Source organism: Aphelocoma coerulescens, chromosome 1, assembly GCF_041296385.1.
Source record: "Aphelocoma coerulescens isolate FSJ_1873_10779 chromosome 1, UR_Acoe_1.0, whole genome shotgun sequence".
NCBI lineage: Eukaryota > Metazoa > Chordata > Aves > Passeriformes > Corvidae > Aphelocoma > Aphelocoma coerulescens.
The window spans coordinates 25,711,908-25,729,731 of record NC_091013.1 but is presented as its reverse complement, the minus strand read 5'-3'; positions in this window follow the sequence as shown (position 1 = coordinate 25,729,731).

Here is a 17,824-nt window from a genome sequence, read left to right as displayed (position 1 = left end):
TACAATTAAAAATCAACTTTTATACTGTGAGTACTTCCCAATCTGAGACAATAAAGAAGAGATGGAGAAAATAAAGCGGTGAACTTTAAAAATATTCGTTTCTCTCTCCTGCACTATCACTTTAATACAGCACACAATAATTGAAGTTTATTCTTCTTTCATATCTAGCAAAAAAAAGCACCATTTGCACAGATCAAGTGGCAACAAGTAATACAGTTTTATTTATCAAATTATGTCCTTGCTCATATTTGCAAAAGTATCATGGATAGAGATGCATAACCTATGCGTGCATTATACAAAAATATACTTAGATATTCATGTACAAAACAGTTATTAAGATTATAGCTTTATGCTCTTGGCTTGGTCTGAGGTTTTGCTTTGGCAATGAGATCATGGTCAGCACTATGGACACAAAAATTATATATTTATTCAAACCACAAACATTTGTTTTATACAAAGATCTTTATGTATATAGATAATAATTTCTTTAGCGTATCTACAGGAAGCACAGTGTTTCTGTTTGAGTTCAACTTGTTCTAAAACATGTGGTTTTCCAATAAGGAGGTTTTGCACTTCCCCTCCCAAACTTTTCCTTCTTTTTGGTACATGGTAAGCACATCCAGGGACAGAATGCTCTCTACTCAGCCTGGTCTGGCTACCCATGTGGATGCACAAGGCCTGGGACACTGCATAAACTGCTAATGAGCATCATTCTCATTTTCATAGTCTGATGATACTTAGGATTGCTAAGCACCCTAAACAAAAACATCATAAACAAACAATACATATGTAGCCCATCCATCTAAGCAAACAACCAAATAATTGCATGACATCCACGGTATTACATATGTTCCTACAGTCAAACCATGCCAGTTCTTGTTTGATTTCACCTGTATGAACCTACTTAATTTTACCACCTGAAAAGAGAGCGATCTTTGAAAATCACATGTTGATGTTGTAATTTCATTTACAGTGTTTTGCTTAATAAGAGACTAACAGTGAAACAATTACAAATCCTCCAAATCAGCTGCTAATAAATACATGCATTCATTATGAGGAGGTGGCAGGGAGGAACTATCACTTATGTTCCTATAGTTTCATTGATAAAAACGATCTTGGAAGCAGGAGAATATATTAATTTTTTCCTTTTGGATTTTTTTATCTGGAAGTCTGGAAGACATTTCTAAAATAGATCTATTTTCTTTTCATTCTGCAGAATAATGCATGAATGATTATAACATATGCTCTATCTCGAGTTTTTTCAACCAGTGGAAAAGTGCCTGACACAATAATCACAACTTGTTGGGTTTTCAATCTGATGCTGTCCTATTTTATCATGGTAGTTAAATGTCCATTCTTGTTCGGCGTGATAAATGTTATGGCCATTTAACAGTACCGAAAAAGAGAGACATGTTAAACCAAATATTGCTTCAGATTGTGTCTTTTATTCTCCTTTATCATCATATCTTAATTTATAGTATAATCATCATTATCACAACTGTCAGCCTCATTTAACCTTCCCTGCTCTCCCATGATTCTCCGCTGTCAGGCCTGATTGCCTGCCTTCTGCTGACGGGCTGATAATGCCTGACTGATTAGCCCTCCCCGAGAAGAAGACAATGATATATAGAACCGCGCCGCTCGCTCTATATATTAATGAGGAGCTGGCAAAGCTTTGATAAGGCAGTAGAATAATCCATCAGCCAGAGAAGGAGCTTGTAAAACTGGTGGAACATTTCATGGGAAAAACACCTGGGAAGGATGTAATGACCCAGCAGCTAAATACCTCTCAGCCCTCCTTCCCCTCTTGTAATTAACATCAGATCGCTGCTGCGTGGATGGCACCCGGGGCATTATCAGTCCCCAAATCCTGCTTACCTTCTCCCTGTTTTGCACCCAGGGCTTTAGGGCCTTTATGATGTCTTTAGCAAGAGGGCAATTAATAGCTCATTTTCCTTGGCGTTGAGAACTGTTTATCTTCTGAACTAGCTCTTATCGCAGGCCGCTACCTATGAAAGGCAAGAGTCACCGGCGTTTTTGTGCTCTAGTTGTTACACTTACTCAGCAGAGGCCTGCTTTGCCATTAGATACAAAGCTTCTGATGGCTACTTGAGTTTGAATGCACTGTTATTACAGGTATTATATGAAATTGCTTGTGTTATGTGAAGGGGATTATAGAGGTTTTGGATCAATAACTTCAGTGGATGTTGGGAGTGATTACAGTGCTCTGTCAATTTTTCCCATTTGGCTGTCAGTACTGATTTACAACACACCACCTCTTTTATTCACATCAAATCACTCATTTCATTGGTAAATTCTATATATCTCAATTTACTTAAGTAGCTGATTTGGGTAAAATAAAATGACTTCCCCTCTTCTATGTATGTGAGTGTGTGTGTGCGTGTATACACACAACAGACATAACCCTATAGAGCTATAAAAGGCACTGACATTTCCAAAGCTTTTTGTCCTTTTAGAAAGGACAACATGCAACATCATATAGGTCACCTAAATAAAAACAAATAGGTACACTCAAATAATTTCTCCAATGCCTAGGATTTTCTTAACATGTTTTTTTCTTCCTTGCACAAAGCAGCAGATCTGCTGAGGTGCAGTTCTGCAGAGGATGCAGAGTATTTTACATGTCTGCAAAATCAACAAAGAAACAAAATAACTTGAGAAATAGGTGATGTATCTATCACTGGATAAACGTCCCAAAGAAACTGCCCCTGGTATTTCAGGCTTCTGTCTGGAAGCCTTGTGCAGAAGGTCCCTCCTGCAGAAAGATGCTCAAGTCAAAGACATGGAGAATATTCAGGACACCGCCCCATAAGACTACTTGGATTGATTTTACAGTACCCATGGGGACTGACAGAGGTTGATTCTAAAGAGGAGATACTAGGCATTTTGCAAAGTCAAGAAAAGTCAAGATATTTTAAGAAAATATCAAGCTTCCTGTTTCCAGAGATGTGGCACTCAGAAGTGACAAAGGTTATTGAAAAAAAAAGAGAACTGTTAGAAATGACCAGTGATAAATCACTTTTGGCAAAAGGAAGAGCGGCAAGATGGAACATGATGTGATAGTCAGGCCTTTATGCACCTGTTGAAATTCTGTATTAGAAGACAGGGGCATGATGTGTAAGCCTTCTAACCAATGCAGATGGAGATATATGTTTCCACTGTTATGTTTATATAATAATTTTATTCTGTGTTGAGATCTATATGTACCTGTTCTGTTAATTCTGGAATAAAAAGCTAAGTGTTTTCTATTAACCTTGACCTAAAAGGGGCCATATACTTTTTCTTAAAGGAATAAGCAACTTTTAGGAATAGTCCATAAAGAGCAGACAATTAAAATTTAACACCCTTCCCAACTAATTGATTAAGATTCAAAGATTTAAATTGATAAAAAATGGATTTACAGAAAAATTTCAGACACTTTTGAGTGCTAAAGTTATTACACTGAAGTAATAGATTATAGGATATGGAAAAATACATTTATTATCATTCCTGGAATAAATTGTCTTACGTCTTTTTATTGTTTTTTCCATTAAAGCGTACAGATTAACTTTCTCAGATTTATAACTCATTCTTTTTCCTTCACTGCAATATATTTCCTGATAGAGTTTAGATATTTTAAAACATAAACAGAAAAAATACAGAACGATGCTTAAAAGCTAACAAGTAAAATCTGTATAAACTGTGTCTGTATTTTTGAACAGTCATATGACTACAGGAGTACTGTGTTTGGTATATGATACTGAAGGCAGAGATCTCTGAAGTCATCTATTTTTAGAGACCTAGCACAAGAGCTTGCAGAGGACTGCTAGTATTTTTATTAATACAAAACAAGCCCACAAGTTATATGTTATATTTATGCTTGAATTAAATATTAACTGGGAAAAAATGCTAATGAAACAAACTCCTTCAAAATATTCAGTCACTGGAAATATAAAGAATGTAAACACGAGTCAAAAACTTTATATCCACTCATCTTTCAAAAGGCTGAGCTGGTTGCACATGGAAGTAGCAATCAACCAAAATTCAAAGCTCAAAATAACAATTAAACTGAGAAGCCATTTATGCACAAACATGCAGACTGCTACACTTATTTGTACTGCACTCTATCTGTAGATCAAGGGCAGTTTTGCCAATATATCTTGTGGGATGAGCTGGTGCTTGGCAGGAATAATGTTAGCAGTATTGACTCCAAACTTGCACAAAATTAGTTATTTGTGCTTTAAAAAGGTATAGTCAAATAACTTTGTTCTGAGGCCTAGAGAGCTAAAATTTGAGTTCTGTAAGGTCACATCTAATTATTCCTGTGGAAAAATGAGGCACAAGTGTAGGTGGCTAAATAAATCAAAGCTTTATCAATCCTTTACATGGATTTTGGCTCTACAACATTTGGAACATGTATGAAGCTTGAGGATACATGCTGCATTTGAATAAGTTGTTAAATAAAGATTTACAATAGCCAAAGTAATAATTTGTGTGTGGCTCCAACAAAGACATCACATTGTCTTGGCCAAAGAGTACATGTTGACAAAATGTCCTGATTTACAAATGGAAAATAATAATCTTGAAGACAGTGTTACTGTATATTGGTAAAAGATTTCCAACATACTTAACCACTAAATAGCTTTTCCTTTGAGAGAAACACAGAATAAACAGAAATTTATGAGAAAATTAGAATTGTCCCCTATCAGAAATTTATCTGCACAGCTCTCAAAGCAGGTGTATGAAAGTACTAGTATAGTACTGCTTTCAGCACAAAGTGGTGAAGAAAATTTTAATGGTCGGAGAAGAAGAATCTTAAACAGATGTATAATATCATTGAAATGTATTTTATGACTCAGAGTCCTTTGCCCTGACGTTCACAGGTCATGCATGCCCTTTTGCACATCAGAAGAGCAGTTTTCTCTGTGGCATCAGTTACTCAGACATGTTAGGCTAGCTGTCAAGATGACAGTTTTGGGCAGAGAGGTGTTGAGATGTGTTATTCCCCACATTCCTCCATGGGGAGCTGCTTCTGCCCCTGCTCTGGCAAGCTGAAAACAGACCTCTCTATGTTCAGCTAAGTAAAACCCCACAAGTGGCCATGGTCTTCAATTTCACAATGAAAATTTAGACTTTGCAGAAAGTTTCTCACCTCAGCTGCTTAAAGCAAGCTTGAGTAGGGTATGTACAGCAGGGAACCCATTCTCAGCAGCAGGCAAGGTCAACACAAGGCTGGTAAAAAACATGACCACCCATAAAACCTTGAGAAGGCACTGTAAAGGTAGTAAAGCATTCCATCAGGTTTAATTCAGGTGTATTGTTTGTAAACCTCTCTCCCATTTAAATGGCATTTTTTGAAATATGCTGCACAAGTAAAAGGCAAAAGAACTATTGTTTTTGTTTTGATGGAAGTTGAGAAGCTCATATGGTCACAGAGCTCTAGCATCCAGGGGCTGTGGGAAAGAAAAAACAATTATGATGCTCGCAATGAAGCTGCCTGCCAGGCTGGAGCTATGGGCAGGACGCTGGGTGGTGGTGAATTAAAAAATTGCAGGGTAACATGAACAATTTAGGAAGTAACTTTAGCAAATGAGTGATTATCTGAATGGTTAATGGCATAAAAAAAAAATCTTCTAAAATTAACAAGTAAAAGTAAAAAAAAATCCGGGAAGTGTTGAAACAAAAAATATCTAAATGATACTTCAGTCCACACTCAACTGAAACCTGTTTTAACTGTTTTAATGTCTTGATTCTCACCAGTACCATATTTATTAACTGTCTAACTCCTCAATAGGGCTTCATGTAGGGCTACAAGGGTGGCATTAAATGTTTAAAAGAAAATTGGTTGGAGGTTGTTTTGATTTATTTTGGTTTTGACAGAGAGAAAGTGAAAGTCAGATACTTATTTTTACAGTTTCCTTAGAACTAGAACAACTTTATGCATTTTATTCCAAAAGTAAATGCATCATTATTTTTTTCTGGAAGAATGTTGTCAAGGTGTTTTCAAGGATGTTCTCTGGACTCTATTATGGTCAGTTCTTGCAGAAAAAAAACCCTATGTGCTACATGAGATCATATTTCTGCAAAAGCCACATGGATTATTATTGCTGACCACTTGCATGTGTGATTTAATTGCCTAAACAGGCAAACTTAGTTGCCTTACTTACTTGAACAAGCAACTACTCTGTTTGAGATAGGTGAGGGTATGCAGGCTGCCTCTCAGTCACCAATTCGGAGCAGTGCTGGCATTCCATATGTCCTGCAGTTATACCTGGCCGCACCACAAGGACGTGTCAGACAAAATGGGTTGTCTCAAATGGTTGTAGCTGTCTAGGCTTAAGCAACTTAAGCAAGGTCACAAGATTGCCAGCCATTGCAATGGGTCTTCTAATCAGATCTTTGCTGCTGAGTGCTGTTTGCTAACTTTTAAATAATGGCTCTGAGCACTACTTATACATGTAAGATTCCTGTTCACTTGAATAAACCCACCACAAAAAATCTACAGTTGCTAAAATTCCACATTTGATTTGTTCTGCGTAATGGATTTGGCAAAACCAGGGCCTAAATAGTTTTCCCGCAGAGGAGGTACCTGTAGATTGCAGAAGTCAAATGACTTGTCCAGACTCATGTAACACCAGGTTCAGGAGTTATGCTTCATGACTTTCAAACTAGTACAAGACTTTTCAGGAAAATATCTTCAAGGTTCTGATTTGATAATAGTTAAATTGTACTTCAGAATGTTGATTCATTTCTGAGACTGCTGCAAGATGTTTTATAAAAGTTGTCTGCACTAACACATAGCTTATGATGAAACATTATTTTGCATCAACAGGTCTTCCTTGAAATTGGAACTGTATTTGCATAGTTGATCATTATTTAACAAAAGACAACTTTGCTGCAGACAAGAAATTACCTGAAAGATGTGAGCCTTCCCCAAACATCCTGTGCATCCTGTGTGTATGAGGACAGAGTACCTACTGAGTTGTGGGAGACATATGAAATGGAAAACATACAGCAGCTTGTCACTGTACTGAGTCATTGCTAATACCCTTTTCCACAAGTGACAGTGTTCTTTTTTTCTGTTTTTATCTCTGCCCTCTCAGACATCACACATTCATTTTAGAAGATATCCTCTCTAAAAACCTAGAGCCTAAAGCTTCCTCTGAATCTCTTCCCACAAATCCATGCACTCCCAGAAGTCACAGGTCAAGTACTGATGCCCCTTGGCTTTTAATCCTACAAAAGAGTATCAGGGCTAGAAGGTTCTTAGAAGCTTTGCCACAGATCATCCTTCAGGGCACTTGTGCACAGTCCTGAGCCTGTGTGAAAGGTCTGGGAAACACAGACCTCTGTTTCTGTTTGACAAAATTAAATTTCAAAGATATAAAATTGGTAAGATAAAGCATCTTGTCCCGGGATGAGCATTCCAGGTATGCACTGACACACAGGCTTTTGAGGTTTTTGCTCATTCCCTAGAGATGAACGTGCCACTCCAAACATTCTCTGTGTCAGTACATCTGTACAAAATCAATGAATCCTCCTCATTTACCTGTGTATCTTTTATCTTTGGGTAGATGATTATATCTTGTGGTTTCTGTTTCAGCACATCATCTGAAATATTTGATGTCCAAGCTAGGATGCACACGTGGGCTTTCAGTTCCCAGTTCAGAAATGCTTTTACCTCAGGTGAATGTGTCTCAAGCATAGCTGAGGGTTTTATCTAAACTGTTTGCTATGAAGTTTTCAGTTCAACACTGGGTTTAGGATGCCAGAGCTCATGTTTAAATTCTGGTTGTAGCTGTCATTCAGCCTCAATCCTGGCTTCCTCAGCTGTCAAACGGGAATAATGACTTTTTTTTTCCCTGCAGACAAAATGCCATGAAGGACTTATCGTATGCACTGTATACAGAAACAAAGAATCATAGAATACTTTGGGTTGGAAGGCACCTTAAAGATCCTCTAGTTCCAACCACTCTGTCATGGGCAGGGACACCTCTCATGAGACCAGGTTGCTTAATGCCCCATCCAACCTGGCCTTGAACACATCCAGTGACGGGCCATCTGCAACTTCTCTGGACAACTTGTTCCAGTGTCTTACCACCCTCACAGTAAATAATTTCTTCCCTCTTTCAGTTTGCATCCATTACTTCTTGTCTTACAAGAACTGTACTTTACCTATCACTACAGTTCCTGACAAAGAGTCCATCTCTGACTTCCTTATAGGCTCCCTTCAGATATTGGAAGGCAGCTATGAGGTCTCCAGACAACTTTCTCTTCTCCAGGCTGAGCTGTTTGCAGTAAGGATCTCTGTCCCCTTCTACAGAGAGGGCAAAAGCAATAGTTGCAGGTCTCTGTGCCTGGCCCTGCAGAGTAGGAGTATGGGACCCCTGGTAGATGCACTTCATGCAGTGCTCTGCAAGGAAATCCTCAACCATTCAGCCAGACAGGATTCCCACAAAAAAACCGCATCTATCTGCAGCATTAGCATTGGGTGATTGAGTTGAAGGGGAGTTATAGGGATACCAGGGGAGTTAGAGTTCCTGGGCATAGGAATGAGAAACCAGTGCTAACAGGTCAGAGCTTGACCTGCATTTTATCTGCTACCTCAGGTAAAGAGAAGTCTGCGTTTCTGGATCGTGAGAACATTCCCCTGCTGTGGGGGACCTGATAGGTTATATCACATACAGCCCACCTGTTGCCATCTGCAGTTGGAGCATTCCCTGGGAAATAAAATATCAACGTAAGGATTTAGTAAAAAGGGCTAGAGACAAACATAGTGATAAAAAATAAAATCTTGTGTCAAGAGCTTGTTGTATTTAGCGTAATGATTGCATATGACTGTCACAAATCCACCATCTTCCATTTACCAAATTTATATGTCCGGATTATTCACACATATGAATATGCGAGATCAATATTTTACCATGAATAATGTCCACTTCAAAACCAGAAATATATCTAAGGTGGTGGAAAAGCTGGGGACAGATTTTGCCCAGATTTTCATTGAACCCACTAATTCTGGAAACATACTGCAAAACCAGATTAAATGGAAGGAGCCATTTTTAGCACAAATGTACATAAATTCCTTGTTCAGTTACTACAGTGAATCCAGAAAGAGTCAGCTTCCTTCTGATTCCAGCCATTTCATAGACATATGTTTCTCCCCTTCTCCGTATAACACCTGTCTTCTCCAGAAAATGGAACAAAGAGAGTATTTAATATATTTTATTTCTTAGCATGGGAACACCTGGTTATCAGTTACACACCTGGTATCAGGAATCGGAACTTGCCCTTTTGAGTAGTGATGCTCACATCAAACAGTGGCTCATTTAAATGAGCATTCTCTATTGACATGCACAAATGTGATTCAACTGAGATCAGTCCGGTATTCTGATGCTGCACTTAATTTATGGATGAACAGATACTTTAGCTTTTTTAATGCTGCAGGTGTTTTCCTCTCTGTTAACAAATACCAATCAATCTTAATTTAGTTGCTATATCACAGTGTTTTAATTTGAACTGTCTTCTGATAGGACAAAGTTATTCTTTATTTTAAACATGGTAATCTATGTGAATGAAAACAGCAATGGGGAATTTCTGTGTGACACATTTAATAGTTCAAATGAAAAATAATTGAATACTTTGAAGCTCAAAAGTGGTTTATCACCATGGGTATTGCAGTGTTTAGAGTTACTTAGTTTGACCATGTTAAAGCAAGAATGGATTGCTGAGATGTGAAGCATATTATTTGTTGTCTATTTAGTCAGCTGTTTCTTCCAGAGAAAAATCCTCTTCATTTGGAATAGAAAGCTCAAACCAAAATGTGTAGGGACAGTAAAGCTTGCCATAATAAGCCCTTACCTAAGGTGAAAACATTACTGTTTTGAAAAATAAGATAATTTGGGAGTGCCTACACTTACTGATTCCAAGCAAAAGTACCATCTTAGCTGTTAAATATTTTACTACTCAGCCTTCTATCTTTTCTGATGTTTCTGTTGCCAGTCTTCTGTACTCACCTTCATGACATTGATCAGTGAACTGGGTATTTTATTATTGTGATGTTAATAAGCTTTCAGGTCAGAATCCATTTTTTAGCTTTGTTTTCTAAAGGATCCCATGCACTGTGAAGGGTCATTAATGCTATGCCACAAACCCATGACTTGGGGGAAGTATTCTGTAATCCCTACTTACAATTATCTTAATATATATCATTCCAAGCAATGTCAAAATCCACACCTTAAAAAAAGAAACACTCCCCAGATGATAACTTTGAAAAACTGATGCCGTTTGCACTGTGAGGGTCATAGGTTTGAAAGACTGTCCCTTGAAACAGCACTGAAGATGCCTAATCCATTTTCTCATCCTTTAGTAATCAGATTAGCATTCAAACATACCAAGCCTTAGCTTCCCACATGAAGGCAAGCACAAAAACACCTCACAGCTACTATGTAACCAGCTGATTAGAAACTACTTTTATTTCTTTTATTACAAGTTTTGCTCAATTTTAACCCTGAGATTTGCTTTATGGGGAAGTGTCTGCATACTGCCTTCCTTTTGTCTCAACCAGAGGGTTTAATAGCTAAGGTAACTGAAAAGGACTAGCACCAGAAAGGCTTTGGTTACCAGAGTAACCGTAAAAACAGACCCCAGTCTCCATGGCAAAGAGAAAAGCTATTTGCTGCAGCCTTTTCAGACCTTGAACAGACAGTGACAGTTTTCCTATAATCAGTGCAGATTATTTGTAGCAACTAACTATATTATAATGTTAACTATAGGAGGTCTTTGAAAATATACAGTGCAAAAAAAAAAGGAAGTAAATATAAGGATTTTTTTGCTAGACTAGATATGACTATATCATACATTTGGAAACGATAGAGAAATCAATCTAACATTGTATTTCCAATAAAATCACCTCCTTCTAAAGGTTCCTCCTCCCCACACCTTTTTGTTTGCTTTTAATTTTCAGCAGGAAATCTGTGGGTTTTGTGGTGTTTAAATACCTAGAATTCTAGTGAAAAAGTTGCTATGATAAATATATATGCTATTGTTTAATTGCATGCTGACTTCTATATATTTCCCCAAATACTATACATCAGTGATGCTTTATCTTATCTGAATGACTTGATAGCTGATTCTTCTTGGTGTCTGTTTCAGGATCTGTTCAAATTGCACAATATATATTTTTTTAAAGATCTCTGTAATTCATGGGTCTACAAACCCTGCAATACAATTACTTAAATTACCAGTGCACATTGTAAGTGCTCCTTGTGGCTAATCATTCTGTCCTCAGTGAATTGCCTGACTTGCCAGTGGCTCATTCTCTGTAATGGCACTGTTCAGTCTCTGTCTTCCAAACCAATGTCTGTGAGCAGTCATTAATTCTAATATGACTTATGATGAAACTTGGAGTCTTAACCATTTTTAGCTATACGTATTTAAATAGCTTATGATTGCATTGGGGAGAGATATATTACAATGTCTTCCCCAGGTCGCTTTCTTTCAAAAGAAAAATTTAAAGTAAGTATTTTAATGAGTGAGGTACAAACATAATGAATAGAGGAGGCAAATATTTAGAAGAATAGATCATTTTAAAATCTGTGTGCACATATCTAAAATAATGCCATAGACGTTTTGAGCAGCTAAGGTGTAGGAGTGGAGGAAGCGTTCTTAAAAATCATTTGACCTAATCTGTTCTGGATTATACTAGCAACATAAAGTTTAAATACATATTTTAATAATTGCAGTATTCCACAACATATGTAGCTCTATATATTTGTTTACATATTACAGTTATTTATATAACTTAAATTGAAATATACAAAATATACATAAAAACCCTCTAGAAAATTCAATATATGTCCTTCAAACCAGTTTATAAATTGGCCAAAAATTGTCTTGCAAATAAAAATTCAAATTAAAAAATTATGCTTTTATTTAAAATAAAGAAAAAAGGACTGTGTTAATTATGTTAAGCCTAATTTTCACTGTCTGTATCTGTGTTGTGAAGGAAAGAATTGGCTAAATAATTGAATGAAAATTATTGCCAGATACCTGTCATAGAAAAGGAAAGAAAGCTTTTATCACCTTGTATAATAACTTTGCTTAAAAGGAAACTGAGGCAAAAATATTTTTGCTTAAAGCCACAGAAGTTCAAACATCAAATCTAATTCAGTACACCAGCACCCTCATGCCACAGCCCAGGATATGGTTCTTCAATTTTCCTGTAAAATAAATGTTTATAAAGTGTCTTATGTGTTTTGATGCTGAAATTAAAGTCACAGAACTATGTGGGCTCAAGCAGTGTAATTTCTGGAAATGAGTGGTGTAAGATTAGAGGTGGAAGGCTTGGAGCACTTATCCTTCAAGTCAGGATGGATATTTTTAACTGAAGGCATTTTCACTCCAGTTAAAACCAGTGAGCTTCACTGAGAGAGGAGAAGCAGAGTTTACTGAAGTAAAAGCTAAAGCACTGAGATCGTAACCTGTTTCATCAGTTTGTCTCAAAAATGGCATATTCAGATGATAAACAAAAAACCAAACCCCCTTGTCTTATTAAAATCTACATTTCAATTAACTCTTTTCTGGAAAAATGTTATCAAGTGTGGTTAAAATATAAACAGGTTGAGAAGGCTTAAAGCCAGAAGAAACAATGATAGAAGATGTTCTTCTAAATTGACTGGTCAATGTACTTGGTTTGGAAGACAATGGAAGAAAGAGCATTAAAGAAAAGTCCCCAAAACAGTCAAAAGTCCTACTGCTCTGGACTATGGAAGACATGCACCTGCACCACCTTCTGTAAAGTCTCTTGGCTACTCTAGATTTCTGCCTCTTTCTAGAGCCAAAACTCTTGGAGCTCATCTAAAGTTAATAATATTTCCCAAGGGAGGCTGTTAGAACAATCTCAAGACATCTGAACTTTAAGTCCCTATTCCAATGAATAGCTGTTGCCAGAGAGATATATCCAGAACAGCCAATAGCCAACAGGGTAGGGTAGGTTGTTTCTGGGAAAATGGCAAAGCAGATGTTCAAAACAGTTTCCTACAATTCCTAATTGCCTGCATTACAAGGTTGTTGGCTGCTCTGAAATATTTCTTTTCTCTTCCGCCTTCTTCATCCTGATGTGGATTGGGACTTCTGGGAATTTCAGGAAGTTTTGAGACACCCAGTGCCATGTCTCAAGACTAGTAGAGAAGAACATCATTGTCAGTTTTGCTAGAGGAGACTTCCTGCTGCACCAGTTCACCCAGCGTTTCCTAGGACAGGGGAAAATATCTTCTGACTAGTAAGGTGAAACTTAATACCTTCTGACCCAAGTCTGTATTTTAAACTGGTCCTCCAAAGCATGAAAAGGTAGGTGTAGATCATCAGATTGCCTTTTCTATATGGATTATGGCTTTTTTTTTTTTTTAATGCTACATGCTGAAATAAAAATTCTTCTTGAGCATAAAAGAAGAAAATGTAAAAACAAGTCCATAACAGATAAAATATAATGTTGAATTCTAAGTATAATGACGAGCACTCCTGATGCCCCTTATATATTTAAAATTGCCATTCAGTTGCATTGAATGTAATTCATGCTATTTTTCCAAAGTATAATCCCACAAGGGTTTTGACCAAACAAAAATGCTCTAATGACTGCAAATGGTTCAAATATTCTGTCCAGTGAGTTGAAGTTAAGTGATAAAAGTTTCCATGTTAAAAGAAATAATAAGTGGAATTTCACACATATTATAGTAATCATGAAGCATCCAATTTACATAGAAATAATGTAAAAGAATTCTGACCATGATGGTTTAAGTGAATCATTACATGCATCGCTGATACATTTAGAAAACTGCAGCATGCCAGGTATGTTTCTTTTAGCATAATAAGTCTTGTAATGGAGCCTTTAAAAGCCTTAAATGTATAGTTAGATTAACCTTTCTGTTTGGATTAAAAAAAGGGAAGAAGAAGAAAAAGAAGAAGAAAACAGATAATCATTAAATAGCCAATTAAATCAACATTCATTTCCCTTTCCAAGTTAGTCTAGTTTCTTTTGAGTGTCCTCTCCAAGAAACATTTTGTTATTTACACTGCACTCACATTTAAATTGTTCTGCTGTGCTAATGTATTTTATTTCCATAGCAGTTCACTCCTCCTCTCTGGATCAGTGACAATTCACAGCACTACTGAGGTACCCAACCCTAGGTGCCATTCCCAAGTAGTTGTTTAGCATAGACTGATACTAGAATACAGCTGTGGGATCTGAGGTCTCAGAATTCAGGTGGAGAAAAGTCTTCAACTATACAAATCTTCAGGAGCTGTCACCCAAAGGTGCTAAGACAAACTTCCAACAAAACGCATGGGAAAAGTAACTTGCCTTTAAAACGTTATAGAGCTAAGATTTGTTAATATAATTATATATGTTTGCACTTTAAAAAAAATATTGACCCTGTCCTTGTTATTCAAACATCTTTTCAGTTTTAGATTCTACCTTTGTGTAGTTTGTTTTTTTGTTGTTGTGTTTGGGGTTTTTTTGAATAGAAAACATTTTTTTGTATTATAAAAGGTGTGCTGAAAACAATAATTGAAACAAATCAATCAATTCCATATCCCAAAGAAGTGCATTCTTATCATCACCACTCATCACTGCAGAGCTCAGAAGGACATCTTAAATTACATGTGAAGAAATTTGACCATCACATTGTCAGTCCCTGAAAATCAGACCCCTCTCCCAGTCTGTTTCACCCCTATTTGGTTTTGTTTCTTGTGTGGTCTGTGATTATCACACCATTTGTCTTTACCATTTTCTTCAGGCCTCAAGGGAATGCAAAATAATACAGATCCCAGAAATAGACTTGGATTGAATTTGATTCTTTCCAATAGAGAGTTCAAACAGCTAAAGAGGGTCACAGAATCAATATGCTCAAAAAATGGGTATTTCAGAGAAAAACTCAGGATGTGAGAGGGAAAAGCAGCTGTTCTTCCCTCTTCACTTTCACCCTTCCACACTGTCGCTGCTGCCCTCCTCTTCCCATTTCCCTTCCTTTTGGAAGCTGTTTTCCATTCTTTTTTTTGTGTACCTCTCCTCCTGCTGACAGCCCTCTCCCTCTCTGGCTGCTGCTCTTTCCTAATGCTGGCTTCCTCCACTGCTTCTACAAGGTTCTTGTGGCTTTGTATGCTAATTCCTAGGCATGAGATCACAAATAAAATTCAGGTTTAAAAGACTATTCCAGTCACTGAAAAAACTCCCAGTCTGACTACATTTCATGGTACCTTGTACTTTTAAGAGGTAAATTTTGAGCATGATGGAGAGGCAATATAAAGATTTTATAAGCTTATTTAACTTATTCAAAATCCAAGACCCTCGAAGATGAAAGATTTTGAATATTTCCAAAGAGATACAGAAAAAAACCTGATGCCCTAACTTTTATTTCGACAGATAAGTGTACTAGTGAATCAGTTCCTAATTGTTTACTTGTGATCCCATTCCATGACTACTCACGTTCCATGTAAAGAAGTGATGCCCCCTTCAAACGGTTCCTACTGCAAATAAAACCTCAAAAATGCATTCACTAACAGACTAGCAATATTCATTTAACTGCTGTTGTATTGGCTTTTTTTTTTTTTAAGTTGTGTTTATTCACATCAATTCACACGGAATATCCCCCACATACTAAGGTACAAATGCAGCAGCCTTCACGGTATCCCTCTACCATCATGAAGTGTCAGGATGTCATTTTTTAACTCCAAAATGAGTGTGGAGGAGAGCACAAAGAAAATAATATGTAGGCTTGAACACTTCTAGTCCTAGAGAGCAGTCTGCATTGCCATGGGCATATTACAGCATGGAATTACAACCAAAGCCTCTCCTCTTGGAATCACTGGAGAGAAGACATGACTGACAAACATGGTCTTCCTTTGAGATCCACCTTAGCCTCCAAATGCCATTCTAAAATGTCAGAGATCACCTACAGGAGCTAAGTTACATCTGAATCCCTACTGCAAGTATCTTGGCCAATATCTCAGGCACCTGAAGTACATAGCATTAGAGGTAGGTGGTGGGTAGTTGAATTCATCCTTCAAACTTAAAATTTCACAATATCTCAGAATTCAAATTTTCACAGCAAAATAAAATGCATAGCCATCCTGCTCACAAAGTAATTTAGAAAATATGACCTGTGTGTAACCAGTACCAGTTGAATCTGCTGGGAGATGGAAGCATCCCAGATATATTCACAGAGTAATTTGGTACTAATGAGGGTTTGCAGCATCCAGGTTTAGACACTGCAGAGCTTTAAAGAGGTGAGATAGCTGGCTGGTTTCCTCAGTAGAGCTGATCTGCATGACATCTGCATGTCATCATGATAGCTGATGATGACAAACTGACATGGGTCAGACTCAGTCCTTCTGCAGGTATTGCATAATGACATCAGGATAATCAAGCTGTTAACTTGGCCTGGTAAATTCAGTGAATAACCATGGCTCGCCTGAACAATTTTACTGTCAGTCCCTGCTCTTTAGTGACCTCACAGCATATGCAATACATAAGGTATGCAAGTGGAAGAAAATGAACTTTGGAGGCAATCAACTCATCAGTTTATGAATTACTACCTTGAATGCTGGTGGTTCAGACTGTTTTGGAATCTGAAAAGTCCTCTACCACTTCCTTGGCTAGAAGAAGGAAATACACTTGGCAATCAGCTGCAGGACCAAGTGTTCTTGGAGCAGGTAAAGAACAGGGCTGGCACAGACACTCAGAGCTCTGGGTTGTTAACATCCACTCCCTGGTCAGAGGTTTGTCACAGACAAATATGAGGTAGCCAAAATGATGTAGTCACCAAGAAGGGACAACACAGCTAATTTATGCAATTTATCACATATATATGCCACAGCAGTTCAAAAGACAGTGCCAGAGATGATTTCAGAACAGAAAAAGGCCTTTTGTTCCTGTCTCTTTCATTCCTAAGAGAGTAAATTAGAAAAAAATCTGTCTCCTGAATTGTGAACAAGGGTACCAAACATCACCTATAGAAGTAAAAGATTTAGAGATTGTACACAAGGAATTATAAATGACCCCTTGGAAAGGAAGGGTTTATACCCTGCTCTACTGTATAATGGCAATTTCCTGAGCCTCAGTTCAATGAAGGGCTTTGCCACTTGCCTGCCTAAGCATGTGAATAGTTCTACTTACTTTCAGACCACTACTTGTATTATTCATGCTAAGTGCATGTTTGTATCACTGTCCTGTAAGATGCAAGGTACTAAGAGTCATTCCCACAATATTCTGTACAGCAAGTTGGAAAAGATGAAGTTTGAAACTTTTCTGTCAGAGACTCCAATTGGTGTCTGAAAGGTTCTTGTAACCATGAGAGCTAAATGAGGGCTATTCAGGAATGTGTTCCACAGCAAAAATGTCAACATGAAAGAAGTATTAAAAGAGAATACCATAGACTCTAACTATATGGAGTACTTAGCACACAAAAATATCACATTAAAAACTATCCTTCAGTGAGAAACTAAAAATGCCTTAACTGTTCTTGATGTCATACTTTGCATGTTTTTGCCATGATAGACTATTTGTGTTAACTGATGCAAAAAAAAAAAGTAATTATTAGAAAGCTGTGTAGAAGCTTATATACTGAGAAAGAAGTCATATTGTTAAAGAAGCATGTTTCATGGATATATGTAGAACATATCCTTTTCATCCTTTAGACACCCAATGATGCAACTTAGAAGAATAAGAATTTTTTTTCAGATCACTAGATCTAGTGGAACAACAGATTTCAACAGACAGCAGGAGGTACCTGATTTAATTTTGTGTGGTGGGGATACGTGTAAGCCT